Source organism: Anolis sagrei, chromosome 3 (genome assembly GCF_037176765.1).
Source record: "Anolis sagrei isolate rAnoSag1 chromosome 3, rAnoSag1.mat, whole genome shotgun sequence".
In the NCBI taxonomy this organism is placed as follows: Eukaryota; Metazoa; Chordata; class Lepidosauria; order Squamata; family Dactyloidae; genus Anolis; species Anolis sagrei.
In genome coordinates this window covers 177,614,324-177,628,967 of record NC_090023.1, presented here as the reverse complement: position 1 = coordinate 177,628,967, position 14,644 = coordinate 177,614,324, and the positions used below count along the sequence as shown (strand labels likewise).

General features: G+C 48.1%; 1 protein-coding gene across 1 annotated transcript in view; it reads right to left on the bottom strand.

The window, feature by feature from the left end:
• Positions 1–14,644, bottom strand: part of OIT3 (oncoprotein induced transcript 3) — a 70,695-nt gene that overhangs the window by 16,362 nt on the left and 39,689 nt on the right. The window lies entirely within an intron of this gene.

The following is a 14,644-nucleotide window of genomic DNA, read 5'->3' as shown; positions in this document are numbered from 1 at the left end:
AAATCCCAGCAAGTACCAGTCCCAAATGTCACAGTCTATTTTCCCCAATCTCCACCAATATTCACATTTGGGCATATTGAGCATTCTTGCCAAGTTTGGTCCAGATGCATTATTACTTGGGTTCACAGTGCTCTCTGGATGTAGGTGAACTACAACTCCAAAACTCAAGGTCAAAACCCACCAAACCCTTCCAGTGTTTCCTGTTAGTCATGGGAGTTCTGTGTGCCAAGACTGGTTCAATTACGTCGCTGGTGGAGTTTGGAAAGCTCTTTGATTATAGGTGAACTATAAATCCCAGCAACTAAACTCCCAAATGACAAAATGAACCCCCGCCCCAACCCCAATAGCATTCAAATTTGGGCGTATCAGGTATTCGTGCAAAATGTGAAAATACATCCTGCATATCAGATATTTACATTACGATTCATAACAGTAGCAAAATTACATTTATGAAGTAGGAATGAAAATAATTTTATGGTTGGGGATCACCACAACATGAGAAACTGTATTAAGGGGTTGCGGCATTAGAAAGGTTGAGAAACACTGTTCTAAAGTATAGTTGATGAAAATTTTGTTACTATAATGAGAGTAACAAAATTTCGTTACTTTTTGTTATAGTAATTGCGCATAATTACGATAACTGAGGAAACTTCAGAAGTTCCTTTCTCCCTCATTTTACAGCTATTGGGATGAAACAAAAAAGTATTGGGTAAGTTTTGATTCTTAAGTTTTGGCGCGGGCCACACCCACATGTTGGATATGTTGCACCGGGATTGTGGCACAGCTGGCTGAGTGTCAGCTGCATTAAGATCACTCTGACCAGAAGGTCATGAGTTCGAAGCCAGTCCGGGTCGGAGTGAGCTTCTGGCCAATTTTGTGTAGCTTGTTGTCGACCTTTGCAACCCGAAAGACAGTTGCATCTGTCAAGTAGGAAAATTAGGTACTACCTATGTGTGGGGTGGCTAATTAAATAATTTATGAGGCCATAGAAAGACTCCAGCAAAAAGCACTCCAGCAAAGCATGTGGGGAATGCGGAAGTACTTCATCAGTGTTGCAGATGTACAATGAAAGCAACAGCTTCCCTGGCGGCCAGAAAAAGTTAAATAGCCTCTCTGTATGTCTATATACATTGTATGTCTAATTGGCATTGAATGTTTGCCATATATGTGTACATTGTAATCCACCCTGAGTCCCCTGCAGGGTGAGAAGGGCAGAATATAAATGCTGTAAATAAATAATAATAATTAAATATTGCCTCGTAAGTATTAATTTAACAAATTTGATATGACTTATGAGGACTAATGAAAAATGCACACCTCTAGTGCACAGATAGACACATTTAAGCTTGGGATGAGCACCATAGTACCCTATGTAGGTTTTGAAAAAGAGAAGAGCATTATAGTAGTCATCTATTCAGATTTAGAAAGCAAAAACAAGACAACACCTTGAACATTGTGAGCCTGTGTTGTTGTTTTTTTAAAAATGTCCTTGGTAAAAGTCCTATGCACATTTAGTGTACCCAAACATATGACAGCATAGTTAATTTGAACCTCACTGTTGCACATCCAATTGTACTGCAGGCATCAATACAACAGTTGTGTACACGAATCAAAGTGGGAGAAGGTTGTGTTTGTGCTTGTGAAGCAATTGGCTGTACTAAATAGCATCATTATGCAACCTATGAGAAGGTACAGGGAAAATCAACTACAGCATCCCTGAAAAAGTCTGTCTGCCTAGAATCCTGAACAAGAGTACATCACACTGCAAGAGTCTGCTACAGTTCCAGTACTGCTATCTGTTGAGGAGTTACAAACTTCCGGTTCCGGCCATGGCGGGCAGCAGCAACAACGCGGAGCTGCGCCCCTAAAGAAAGGCAATCCAGGGGAATCCCTGGAGTACTCACCCCCTACGACCATCAGAATAGGGGGACGTGAAGGCCAGTACACCATTGGGCCAGGAAGATCGGAGGTCCGGAGGACCGGAGCACAAGGGAGTGCAGACCAGGAGGCGGAGACGGAGGCGGGCGGGCGAGCGCTGTGAACGCCGCCGCCGCCATTGCAACACCCAAGACGCGGAGCCGTGGAAACCTTCAACCTGGCTGGGGAACTTGGCCACTGAGGAGCGGCGAATATCGTTGCTCTGCCGTGGCTGGGCGACCCTGCAGGGCTGCCCCCGGGCTGAGCTGCCGCTCTCGCCGCTTTTGCCGTCCGCCACCTTGCTGCTGGAGCCGCTGGAACCGCCATCTTGGCGCCCACTATTGGGCTGCTTGCTGCTTGCTGCCGCTACAGAGGCCGCCAGACTGTGGGTGGATTTCTCGGCTGTTTGTCGGCCCACCGCCGCTGCCGCCGCCACTGCTGCTGCCGCCGCGGCCATTTGGCTTTGTACCACCGCTGCGGCCACTATTCGAAGATCTCCGGGCTGTCTGTCAGCCCATCGTCCACCGCCATTGTCACCGCCGCTGTTGCCGCCGCCGCTGTTGGCTTCGTAGGGCTGGTGAGTCGTTGAGCTGCCTGCCGTTTGCGGCCGCTGCTGCTGCCGCCGCCGAAGCCGCCGAAGCGCTGAATCGCGGCTGAACTGCCGAGCCGGGGCGGGCGTTGCCTGGCGTCCGGCTTGACTGGCCCGCTGCTGCGGCCTTGTTTGGCCGGGGCGCCGCTGCGGCCTTGTTTGGCCTGGTCGCCGCTGCGGCCTGGGCGTGGCCCGTTGCGGCTGCCGCTGCTGCTGGGCCTCGTGGGCCGTTGTCGGGCTTCTTTGGGCGCTCGCCTTTCCGGTCACCATTGCCCTCCCGCAGCCGGACCATCGCGGAGCTGCTGGGCTGAGCCGCCTGCTGCAGCCCCTTGGACGCCTCGCCTCTCCATCGCGATTGTCGTCCTACTGTCATCACTGCAGCGACCGGGGTGACCTCGCCAGTGCGGCCGCCTTCCATCGCGGCTATCGCCAACTGACTTGCCACCTTGCCACAAGATTGTGGCCTAATATTGTGTAGACCTTTGTGCTCAGATTGTGTAGCCTTAACATTGTGTAGACCTGTGTAAACACCTGGCGCTGGCCTAATATTGTGTGGCCCTTGTGTTAATATTGTGTAGATCTAATATTGTGTAGACCTCGAGTTGGCCCATGTAGGTTTTTGGGCCGGCCTCCTCTGCATTAGTACCAACTAACTGGTCGGAAGGAGAGACCGAGTGCTCTACTGAGCAAGTGTGAATAACCACCTATGCTGCCCCACCCCCGAGATATCAACTCCGGAAGCCTATCCGCTGATTTACCAACCGTCTAAGTCCTATTGGGGTCATAGCAATTTTAGTTAATTACCACCATTATCGCATACGGGTAGTCGTATAATTATCAACTAGCACTATCCGGTAGTCCTGTTGTCATTGCTATCATTGTAATAAGAACGATTTAGAACACCCAGGCGCCTGCTATTTGCTGCTAGATTGCATCAGCACTTTCACCCCTTCCCTATCCCTCTGTGCCGCACTTTTACCGTTAAGTAGAGCACTTTAGATCTAGCACTCATCAATGTGTGTCGAATGTTGAATGTGTGTTGCTGCTAAGAGATTTACGATCATTCTTGATTATTGACGGACCTTTCCCGATATTCTTGCACTTTAAGAACTTAAGAACTTCAAGAATTGGCACTTTAAGACCTGCACTTTAAGAACTGGCTATATCGATACCACCATCCGAATCGCCGCTACCCATGTGGCCCCCTGCCCCCTTTTGGATACTGTTTACACTGCTCTGGTGTGGTGGAGGGGGCGGAAGAAGAGGTGGCCCGGAGCCTGGGATTGAGAGTGTGGTGGGGAGGGGGGAGGAGGGGGAGGGGGGATGCTGGCAAGAACTAATAAGGTTAACAAGCATAGGAGAAAATACTCTTATGGCTCATAACTGCGGCATGGAGGGGGGGAGATGTTCCACTAGCCGAGGGGCCCCCATAGAGGTCGTGGTGGGAAGGAGGAGATGCGGGAGAAGGAGACCACGAATTCGGCCTAATTCGGACCGCTTTCCCAAATTAACTATTCCCAATAGGTCTCCTAAGGGAATTTGGTGTAACCAGGTGAGCGGGCCCTCTGGCTTGAAGGTGGTGTTGTTGAACGCCAGGTCTGTCAACGGAAAAACAACTTGGATTCAGGACTTAATCCTGGAGGAGCGGGCAGATCTGGCGTGCATCACGGAGACCTGGCTGGATGAAGCGGGGGGCGTAAATCTCTCCCAGCTTTGTCCTCCAGGTTTCTCCGTGCAACACCAACCTAGAGCCGGAGGACGGGGAGGCGGGGTCGCAGTGGTCTACAGGGATTCCATCCATCTAACCAGGAGCCCCATCCCGCAGACCACAAATTTCGAATGCGTCCACCTGAGGGTGGGTGACCGGGACAGAATAGGGATTCTGCTAGTGTACCGTCCACCTCGCTGCACTACAGTCTCCCTACCTGAGCTAGCGGGGGTGGTCTCGAGCCTGGCTGTGGAGTCCCAACGGCTCCTTGTGCTGGGGGACTTCAACATCCATGCCGAGGCAACCCTCACAGGTGCGGCTCAGGACTTCATGTCTGCCATGGCAACCATGGGGCTGTCCCAACAAATAACTGGCCCCACCCACTGTGCTGGACACACATTGGACTTGGTTTTCTGTCAGGGATGGGAGCAGGGTGGCGGTGTGGAGGAGTTGTCCATCTCTCCGTTGCCATGGACCGACCACTTCCTGATTAGATTTAGGCTCACTGCGCCCCCTACCCTCCGCAAGGGTGGAGGACCCATTAAGATGGTCCGCCCCAGGAGGCTTATGGATCCGGACGGATTCCTGATGGCTCTTGGGGAGTTTCCCGCCACCGCGGTAGGTGATAATGTCGAGGCCTTGGTCGCTCTCTGGAATGGGGAGATGACCAGGGCTATTGACAAGATCGCTCCGGAACGTCCCCTCTCAAGTAACCGAGCTAAACCAGCTCCTTGGTTCACTGAGGAGCTGGCAGCGATGAAGCGAAGGAAGAGGGTTCTAGAGAGCGTGTGGCGATCGGACCCAAACGAGTCAAACCGAACACGGTTTGTGTCCTTTTTGAGGGCATATGCCGCGGCAATAAAAGCCGCAAAGAAAACTTTCTTTGCGGCCACTATTGCGTATGCAAAAAACCGTCCGGCGGAGTTGTTCCGGGTTGTCAGAGGTCTTTTAACTCCTCCCACGGGTGGGAGCCCTGACAACTCGGCAGCGCGCTGTGAAGCATTTGCTCGGTTCTTTGCAGACAAAGTCGCTTTGATCCGCTCTGAGCTGGACGCCACATTAGATGCAGTCTCCGTGGATGTGACACAAGCACCTGCTTGTCAGTTTTTGTTGGATTCTTTTCAGTTTGTGAAACCCGAGGATGTGGACAAGATACTTGGAGGAATGAGGCCCACCACGTCCATCCTAGACCCCTGCCCATCCTGGCTTCTTAAGGAGGCCAGAGGGGGATTGGCCCAGTGGGTAACGGTGGTGGTTAATGCCTCCCTTCGGGAGGGCAAGATTCCAGCGAGCCTAAAACAGGCTATTATAAAGCCGCTGTTGAAGAAACCATCACTTGACCCCACTAAATTGGACAACTTTCGGCCTGTTTCCAATCTCCCCTTTTTGGGCAAAGTCATGGAAAGCGTGGTGGCCTCACAACTCCAGGTATTCTTGGGAGACACGGATTATCTGGATCCGGCACAGTCTGGTTTCAGACCGGGACATGGTACCGAGACGGTCTTGGTCGCCTTAGTGGATGATCTGCGCCGGGAGCTAGACAGGGGGAGTGTGTCCCTGTTGGTGCTCCTGGACCTCTCAGCGGCCTTCGATACCGTCGACCACGGTATTCTTCTGGGGCGCCTTGCAGGGATGGGCCTTGGGGGCACTGCTCTGCAGTGGCGCCGGTCATTCCTGGAGGGTCGCACTCAGAAGGTGTTATTGGGGGACTCCTGTTCAACGCCGCAGCCGTTGACCTGTGGCGTTCCTCAGGGTTCCATCTTGTCCCCCTTGTTGTTTAACATCTACATGAAGCCGCTGGGTGAGATCATCCGGAGTTTCGGGGTGCGGTGTCACCTGTACGCAGATGACGTCCAACTCTGTCACTCCTTCCCACCTGCTACTAAGGAGGCCGTCGAAGTCCTGAACCGGTGCCTGGCCGCTGTAATGGTCTGGATGAGGGCGAACAAACTGAAATTAAATCCAGACAAGACAGAGGTACTCCTGGTCAGTCGCAAGGCCGAACAGGGTATAGGGTTACAGCCTGTGCTGGACGGGGTCGCACTCCCCTTGAAGGCGCAGGTTCGCAGCTTGGGTGTGACCCTGGACTCATCGCTGAGCCTGGAGCCCCAGGTTTCAGCGGTGACCAGGGGAGCGTTTGCACAGCTCAGGCTCGTGCGCCAGCTGCGCCCGTATCTTGGGAAGTCTGACTTGGCCACGGTGGTACACGCTTTGGTCACATCCCGCCTCGACTACTGCAACGCTCTCTACGTGGGGCTGCCCTTGAAGACGGCCCGGAAGCTTCAGCTAGTCCAGCGCGCGGCAGCCATGTTGTTAACGGGAGCTGGACGCAGAGAGCATACAACGCCTCTGCTGTCCCAACTCCACTGGCTGCCGATCTGCTACCGGGCCCAATTTAAGGTGCTGGTATTATCCTACAAAGCCCTAAACGGTTCCGGCCCAAAATACCTTGCAAACCGCATCTCGGCCTACGAGCCCACGAGGGCCTTGAGATCATCCGGGGAGGCCCTTCTCTCGGTCCCGCCCGCCTCACAGGCACGTCTGGCGGGGACGAGGGAGCGGGCCTTCTCGGTGGTGGCCCCCCGGCTGTGGAACACTCTCCCTGCTGAAGTTAGACAGGCGCCCTCCTTGATGGCCTTCCGTAGGGGCCTAAAAACATGGCTCTTCGAGCAGGCCTTCAATTGAGTATAGTTAATTGACACTGGAATGAATTAGGACTACGAATTTTGGCTATGACCCCAGGACTTGACGAAGCGGATTTTTAGTATAAGTATATGTTGTGTTGTATTTGTCTGGTTTGTATGTCTAGACTCGCTGTACACTGTCTTTTTGTTATTGTTCACCGCCCCGAGTCGCCTCCGGGCTGAGAGGGGCGGTCAATAAATGCAATAAATAAATAAATAAATAAATAAAATAAATAAATACAAAGGTGGAGGCATTACCTTTTCATTCATCCCTTGCATATGGCCTTCAAGGTTTTCAGTGCCAGAGAAACCTCATTACATTTATACAGTCTTACAATTACAACATGCCATTTGAAGGCAATGTAAGACGGATGTGGCTCTAGGTGAAAATGAGTTTGACACTCCTGCCATAGAGGCATCAACAGAAACTTTACACGTGTACCCACTAGGCTTGGTTGATTAAAAAAAAATGGTTCAAAACTCATTTTGGATGTAGGGGGCACTGATGGCTCAATTCGGAAAAGAATTTTGAATTTTTACAAAAGAAATTTCGGAACTTTCTGAAATTTCCGAATTGCAAGGCAGGCAGGCAAGCAACAGCCCTGCTCCCAGCCCTTCTCTGCTTATCTTGCACTTCCAACCACTCTTCTTCCAACCTCCCTTCACAACCTCCCTACCCTTTCTCTTCCCCCTTCCCTTCCTGGGCTCACAATGGGTTTCTGAGCCATATGCTGTATTTAACATAGCATGATGGCTGCCATGCTGAAACCCCACCTATCACATCCCCAAAACTTCTCCCCTCATTAGCTGGGAGGCAAGCATTTATTTATTTATTTCGCGCATTTCTACCCCGTCCTTCTCAACCCCCGAGGGGGGACTCAGGGCAGCTTACAAAAGGCACAATTCGATGCCAACACAAACAATAAAATAAAAACATATATTAACAGCAATTATAAAACAATTAAAACAGTCAATTATACATCACAATAAATAAAACCAATCTAATGCTCAACGTTCGCCAGCTCAGAATCCGTAAATTCATTCCACATTGTCAAATCCTATCAATTCTAGTTGTCATTGTCCTTTGTCTATCTGCCAGATTACCCGAAGGCCTGGTCCCATATCCATGTTTTTAGTTTCCTTCTAAAATAGAGGAGGGATGTTGAAGTGAATTCCACAGGCGAGGGGCCACCACTGAGAAGGCCCTGCTCCTTGTCCCCACCAATCTCACTTGTGATAGAGGTGGGGCCGAGAGTAGGGCCTCCCCAGAAGATCTTAAACTCCGAGGCGGGACGTAGAAGGAGATGCATTTGGACAGATACGCTGGGCCGGAACCGTATAGGGTTTTGTAGGTCAAAACCAGCACTTTGAATTGTGCTCGGAACTGGATCAGCAGCCAATGGAGCTGACATGACAGAGGGGTGGTATGCTCCCTGTATAACGCTCCGGTGAGTAATCTGGCTGCCGCACGCTGGACTAATCGAAGTTTCCGAACAGTCTTCAAAGGCAACGCCATGTAGAGTGCGTTGCAGTAATCTATTCGGGATGTAACAAGAGCATGGACCACTGTGGCCAGATCTGACTTCCCAAGGTACGGGCACAACTGGCGCACAAGTTTTAATTGTGCAAAAGCTCTCCCGGCCACCGCTGAGACATGGGGTTCCAGACTCAGCGATGAGTCCAGGATCACTCCCAAGCTGCGAACCTGCATCTTCAGGGGGAGTGTAACCCCATCCAACACAGGCTGTAACCCTATGCCCTGTTCGGCCTTACAACTGACCAGTAGGACCTCTGTCTTGTCTGGATTCAATTTCAATTTGTTAGCTCTCATCCAGTCCGACATAGCAGCCAAGCACCGGTTCAAGGTTTGGACAGCCTCCTTGGTGACAGGTGAGAAGGAGTGACAGATTTGCACATCCCAGCATGCAAGCTGCTTCGGAAGAGCAAAGGAACTTCCGATTTTCTTAAAAACTTTGAAATCGCTTCAAAAGGTTTTCCCCCGACTTTATTCCAAATTACAAAGATTCCGACAGTACCTAACCATGCCTAGTACCCACATTCCAAATTTGCACCGGGTTTCTAGGTTGCCATTACTATTTACATAGAAACATTTCAGTGGGGTAGAGAAATAAGACAGTGTTTCCAGACATATTTCAGGAATTCTCTGAAAAATAGTCTTCACTGTTTTGCTGACATGTCAATTTCAAGCTTGGGGAATGAGCTGACTTTAAATTATTTTCAGACAGGGAAATTGTGGATTTATGAATCTTGTTAACAATGCAGCACTAAGCAGACATTAATTTCCCTGGCTTTTTTCAGAATGGTAGAAACAGGTGTTGCCTGCATCCACATTTTGATATATTGATTCCTGACTTCTTGAAATCCAAGATATAAAATGAGCACCTTGAGGCACTTTTTTTTCATACTCTCCTTCATATAAAATGTTATTGTTCGAGCTTGAAATCTGTTTCAAAATCATCTGCCCACCCCAGGGAATAGTTCTGGTCAAGAAAACAATATGCTGATGCGCTCACACCGAAACGCACAAAAGTAATATTCCTGGAAGTGTGCCTCCCTCCGGACTCCACTAAGGCTGCAGTTTTGACCAAAAGAAGACAATGAAAAGCAAGGGTTATTTCTGCTCTGGTAATATACACAAACGAAAGACGACATAGATAGATAGCCTACCAAAGAGCAAAGTGCAAACCCGGTTGGAGGAGGGAAGGACAAGAAGAAGATAAACGTTACAATCTGAGCCTCAGAGGTGCAATTTGGAAACCATTTCCAATAATGCCTGGCAGACAGATAACTTTGCATAGACAAATTGATCATCTCCCAGCCTTGGTTTAGGATGTTTATTAAGTTGCTCAATGAACTCTTTGATAAATGAGTACACCCACTGCTTCTTTTGCTGCTTGGATCCCAGTTTCAGAGCCTGTCTTGCATTAATCAAGTGCGACAGCCTCAGGAAATATGTATTTTCCCTTCGAAGCATTTTTAAAGGGAAGAAAATACACAACAAATGATGTTATTTGTATTGTCGAAGGCTTTCATGGCTGGAATCACTGCATTGCTGTGGATTTTCTGGCCTGTATGGCCATGTTCCAGAAGCATTCTCTCCTGATGTTCCATCTGCATCTATGGCAGGCATCCTCAGAGGTTGAGGGGTCTAGGAAAGTGGGATTTACATATCTGTGGAAAGTCCATGGTGGGAGAAAGAACTCTTGTCTGTTTGAGGCAGATGTGAATTTCGCAATTGGCTATCTTGATTAGCATTTAATGGCCTTGTGGTTTCAAGGTCTGCCTGGTTGCTGTCTGGGGGATACTTTGTTGGGAGGTGATTTTTTTTGGTCATGTCAGGAGTGACTTTGAGAAACTGCAAGTCGCTTCTGGTGTAAGAGAATTAGCCGTCTGAAAGGACGTTGCCCAGGGGACGCCCGGATGTTTTGATGTGTTATCATCCTTGTGGGAGGCTTCTCTCATGTCTCCGCATGAGGAGCTGGAACTGATAGAAGGAGCTCATCCATGCTCTCCCCAGATTCAAACCTGCAACCTGTTAGTCCTGCCGGCACAGGAGTTTAACCCACTGCGTCACTGGGGGCTCCTGAGAGGTGCTTAGCTGACCCTGAATGTTTCTTGTCTGGAATTCCCCTGTTTTTGAGTGTTATTCTTTATTTATTGCTTTTATTTTAGTGTCTTTTTAAATACTGGTAGCTAGGTTTTGTTCACTCTCATAGTTTCCTCCTTTCTGTTGAAATTGTCCACATGCTTGTGGATTTCAATGGCTTCTCTGTGTAGTCTGACATGGTGGTTGTGCGAGTGGTCCAGCATTTTGGTGTCCTCAAATAATATTCTATGTCCAGGTTGGTTCATCAGGTGCTCTGCTATGGCTGAGTTTTCTGGATGAAGTAGTCTGCTGTGCTATTCATGTTCCTTGATTCGTGTTTGGGCAATTCTGCCTTCGGTCGTCCCTATGTATTTGTCCTGGTCTATCTTCTCTTGCCAAGGTCTGAGAGCCAAAGTACAGCAGCAGACTTGGGGATCTGAAGTAAAAGTGTCCCTACCATTAGGCAGGCTGGTGAAACCACCAATGACAACAGATTGGGGGAAGTGGCATTGGCAGCATTTCCTCATGAGCCTCCTGCTATTTCTCTCCCTGAAGGGCATATATATACACACACACACACACACACACACACACACACACTTTATTTGTACCTCGCTCCATCTCCTCAATGGGGACTCGGTGAGGCTCTTATCCCACTTGGACCCATTTACTATTGCCACTTTTTCCGAGGATAAGTCATCTTCAGACTCCATGTCTCTACACTTTATTTTTCGCTGTTGCTTTTCTGGCAATTTTTGTTGCTGTTGTTATTATTTCAGATTCTGTGCAGCTGTCCCAGAAATATGTGATTTCAACAGCGCTTTCTAAAAAGTAAATTATTCCTATGTGTTCAGCATATCATTTACCATAATATGCCGAACACAACTGGGGCATTAATGTTTATTAGTAACTAGCTGTGTCCTGCCACGCGTTGCTGTGGCCTATAGTAAAACTTATCAAAGTTGAGGTAGATATCTGGACTATTATGAAAGAGAGGTCCCTACCTATTCCTTCCCCCTTTTCCTCCCCCTTTCTCTCCTTTCTTCCTTCTCTACCTCTTTCTTTCTTTCCTTCTTTCACTACTTGGTTTCATCCTTCTCTCTTTCCTTCATTCCCTCCCCCTTTCTTCCTTTGCCTTTCTTCCCTCCCTGTTTGCTTCCTTCTTTCACTTTTTATTTCCTTTTATTTCACCACCATCATAACAATAACAATAATGCAATTGCATAACAATAATGCAATGCATTGTCTCTGGGACCTGACACCTCTCCCATTCCCCCAGGGTGGGGGGAGTGATGGAGCGTGGGGTTGAGTATGTGTGTGCGGCGGCGGGGGGAGTGATGGAGCATGGGGTTGCGTGTGTGTGTGCGGCGGCGGGGGGAGTGATGGAGCGTGGGGTTGCGTGTGTGTGTGCGGCGGCGGGGGAGTGATGGAGTGTGGGGTTGTGTGTGTGCGTGCGGCAGGGTGTGTGTGTGTGCGGGAAGCGGCGCGGCAGGGCTTAGAGTGGGCATGGCTTCCGCAGAGGGAACGTTGGCCGGAAGGCTGTGTGCGCGCGCCAGGGAACTTGCGGCTGGGCGCCAATGCGCATGCTCAGTTGTTTTGCCATTTTGTGAGCGTGTTGTTGTGTTGTTTTTCCATTTTGAGTAGATATGTTTGTACCTTGTGGGTTGTGTTATGGGCATGGGAATTTTGGTTAAGTTTGTTGGGGTTTTTTTGAGTTTTGTTGTTTTGCCATTTTGTGAGTGTGTTGTTGTGTTGTTTTTCATTTTGAGTAGATATGTTTGTACCTTGTTGGTTGTGTTATGGGCATGGGAATTTTGGTTAAGTTTCGTTGGTTTTTTTTTAGTTTTGTTGTTTTTCCATTTTGTGAGTGTGTTGTTGTGTTGTTTTTCATTTTGAGTAGATATGTTTGTACCTTGTGGGTTGTGTTATGGGCATGGGAATTTTGGTTAAGTTTCGTTGGTTTTTTTTTTAGTTTTGTTGTTTTGCCGTTTTGTGAGTGTGTTGTGTTGTTTTTCATTTTGAGTAGATATGTTTGTACCTTGTGGGTTGTGTTATGGGCATGGGAATTTTGGTTAAGTTTCGTTGGTTTTTTTTTAGTTTTGTTGTTTTGCCATTTTGTGAGTGTGTTGTTGTGTTGTTTTTCATTTTGAGTAGATATGTTTGTACCTTGTGGGTTGTGTTATGGGCATGGGAATTTTGGTTAAGTTTCGTTTTAGGGTTGTGGAGTTTTGCTGTTTTGCCGTTTTGTGAGTGTGTTGTTGTGTTGTTTTTCATTTTGAGTAGATATGTTTGTACCTTGTGGGTTGTGTTATGGGCATGGGAATTTTGATTAAGTTTCGTTGGGTTTTTTTTAGTTTTGTTGTTTTGCCGTTTTGTGAGTGTGTTGTTGTGTTGTTTTTCATTTTGAGTAGATATGTTTGTACCTTGTGGGTTGTGTTATGGGCATGGGAATTTTGGTTAAGTTTCGTTGGGTTTTTTTTGAGTTTTGTTGTTTTGCCGTTTTGTGAGTGTGTTGTTGTGTTGTTTTTCATTTTGAGTAGATATGTTTGTACCTTGTGGGTTGTGTTATGGGCATGGGAATTTTGGTGCAGTTTCGTTGGGGGGTTGTGGAGTTTTGCTGTCCCGTTGAACCAACCTAACAGATTTATATATATAGATTTACAGAAGACTTGTAAAGCGTATGTATTAATATGATACAGACAAATTGCTGTGGTTAACTGCTGTCATTCTTAACTACTTTATCACCATGAGTTTACCGTAATTAGAAATAATTAAAAAAATAAATTCCTGCAATTGGAAGCCAGGTCTATACTTTAAATCCTAATAAAATGTTGTATGTGTGGTTATAAACTTTGATTTGCTTAATAAAGAGTAATGCTTGACCCCTCCACATATTATCCTCTTGAACAAAAATGTGTGTTTATATCACTCAACCAGAGATTCAAATTAAGCTGAAACACTATTAACTGCAGGGCTCAATATCCTATTACAACAGGACTGGACAAAATTCTAGGGCTGGGGACTGAACTGGATTCCCTGAAATTGTTTTGAACTGTGCTAGCTCTGGATTTTCTGATGCCATCAAACACTACAACAGCATACCATGACACCAGAGGATGTTAGTCATTCACAATGTGTGACCATATTGTAGTGTACAACACCTGTGCCTCAGCTTTGCAATAGACAAGATGCAAAATGAACCCAACTTTGCATCAGTCTCCACACTGGCAGTCCACCTGCCTTTCTGTGCTACAGAAACTTGGATTGGTGTCACTTGGATCTTGGGTTCACACGGTAATAGGAGCATCAATAGGAGCATAGTGTCTAGATCTAAGGAAGTAATGCTACCCCTCTATTCTGCTTTGGTTAGACCACATCTGGAATATTGTGTCCAATTCTGGGCACCACAATTCAAGAGAGATATTGACAAGCTGGAATGTGTCCAGAGGAGGGCGACTAAAATGATCAAGGGTCTGGAGAACAAGCCCTATGAGGAGCGGCTTAGGGAACTGGGCATGTTTAGCCTGAAGAAGAGAAGGCTGAGAGGAGATATGATAGCCATGTATAAATATGTGAGAGGAAGCCACAGGGAGGAGGGAGCAAGCTTGTTTTCTGCTTCCTTGGAGACTAGGACGTGGAACAATGGCTTCAAACTACAAGAGAGGAGATTCCATCTGAACATGAGGAAGAACTTCCTGACTGTGAGAGCCGTTCAGCAGTGGAACTCTCTGCCCCGGAGTGTGGTGGAGGCTCCTTCTTTGGAAGCTTTTAAGCAGAGGCTGGATGGCCATTTGTCAGGGGTGATTTGAATGCAATATTCCTGCTTCTTGGCAGGGGGTTGGACTGGATGGCCCATGAGGTCTCTTCCAACTCTTTGATTCTATGATTCTATGATTCTATGATTCTATAATAGGATACAAGGGCGGGCCAGATAGGTAAAAGAGGTGTGTTTTTCTGGGCCCAGAGCCACTCTATCTCTTTTTTCCATACCCCGGGTGCCCCGGATGCCTGCACCTTGCTCCGCCCTTCACTTACACCTTCCCAGTGAGGCGTCCCTTCACCTCACCATCGGGACCGCATTAAGTCCACGAATCCTGATTTTCTTCTACTGTACTTGTACAGCGTCACCCTTAATGCTT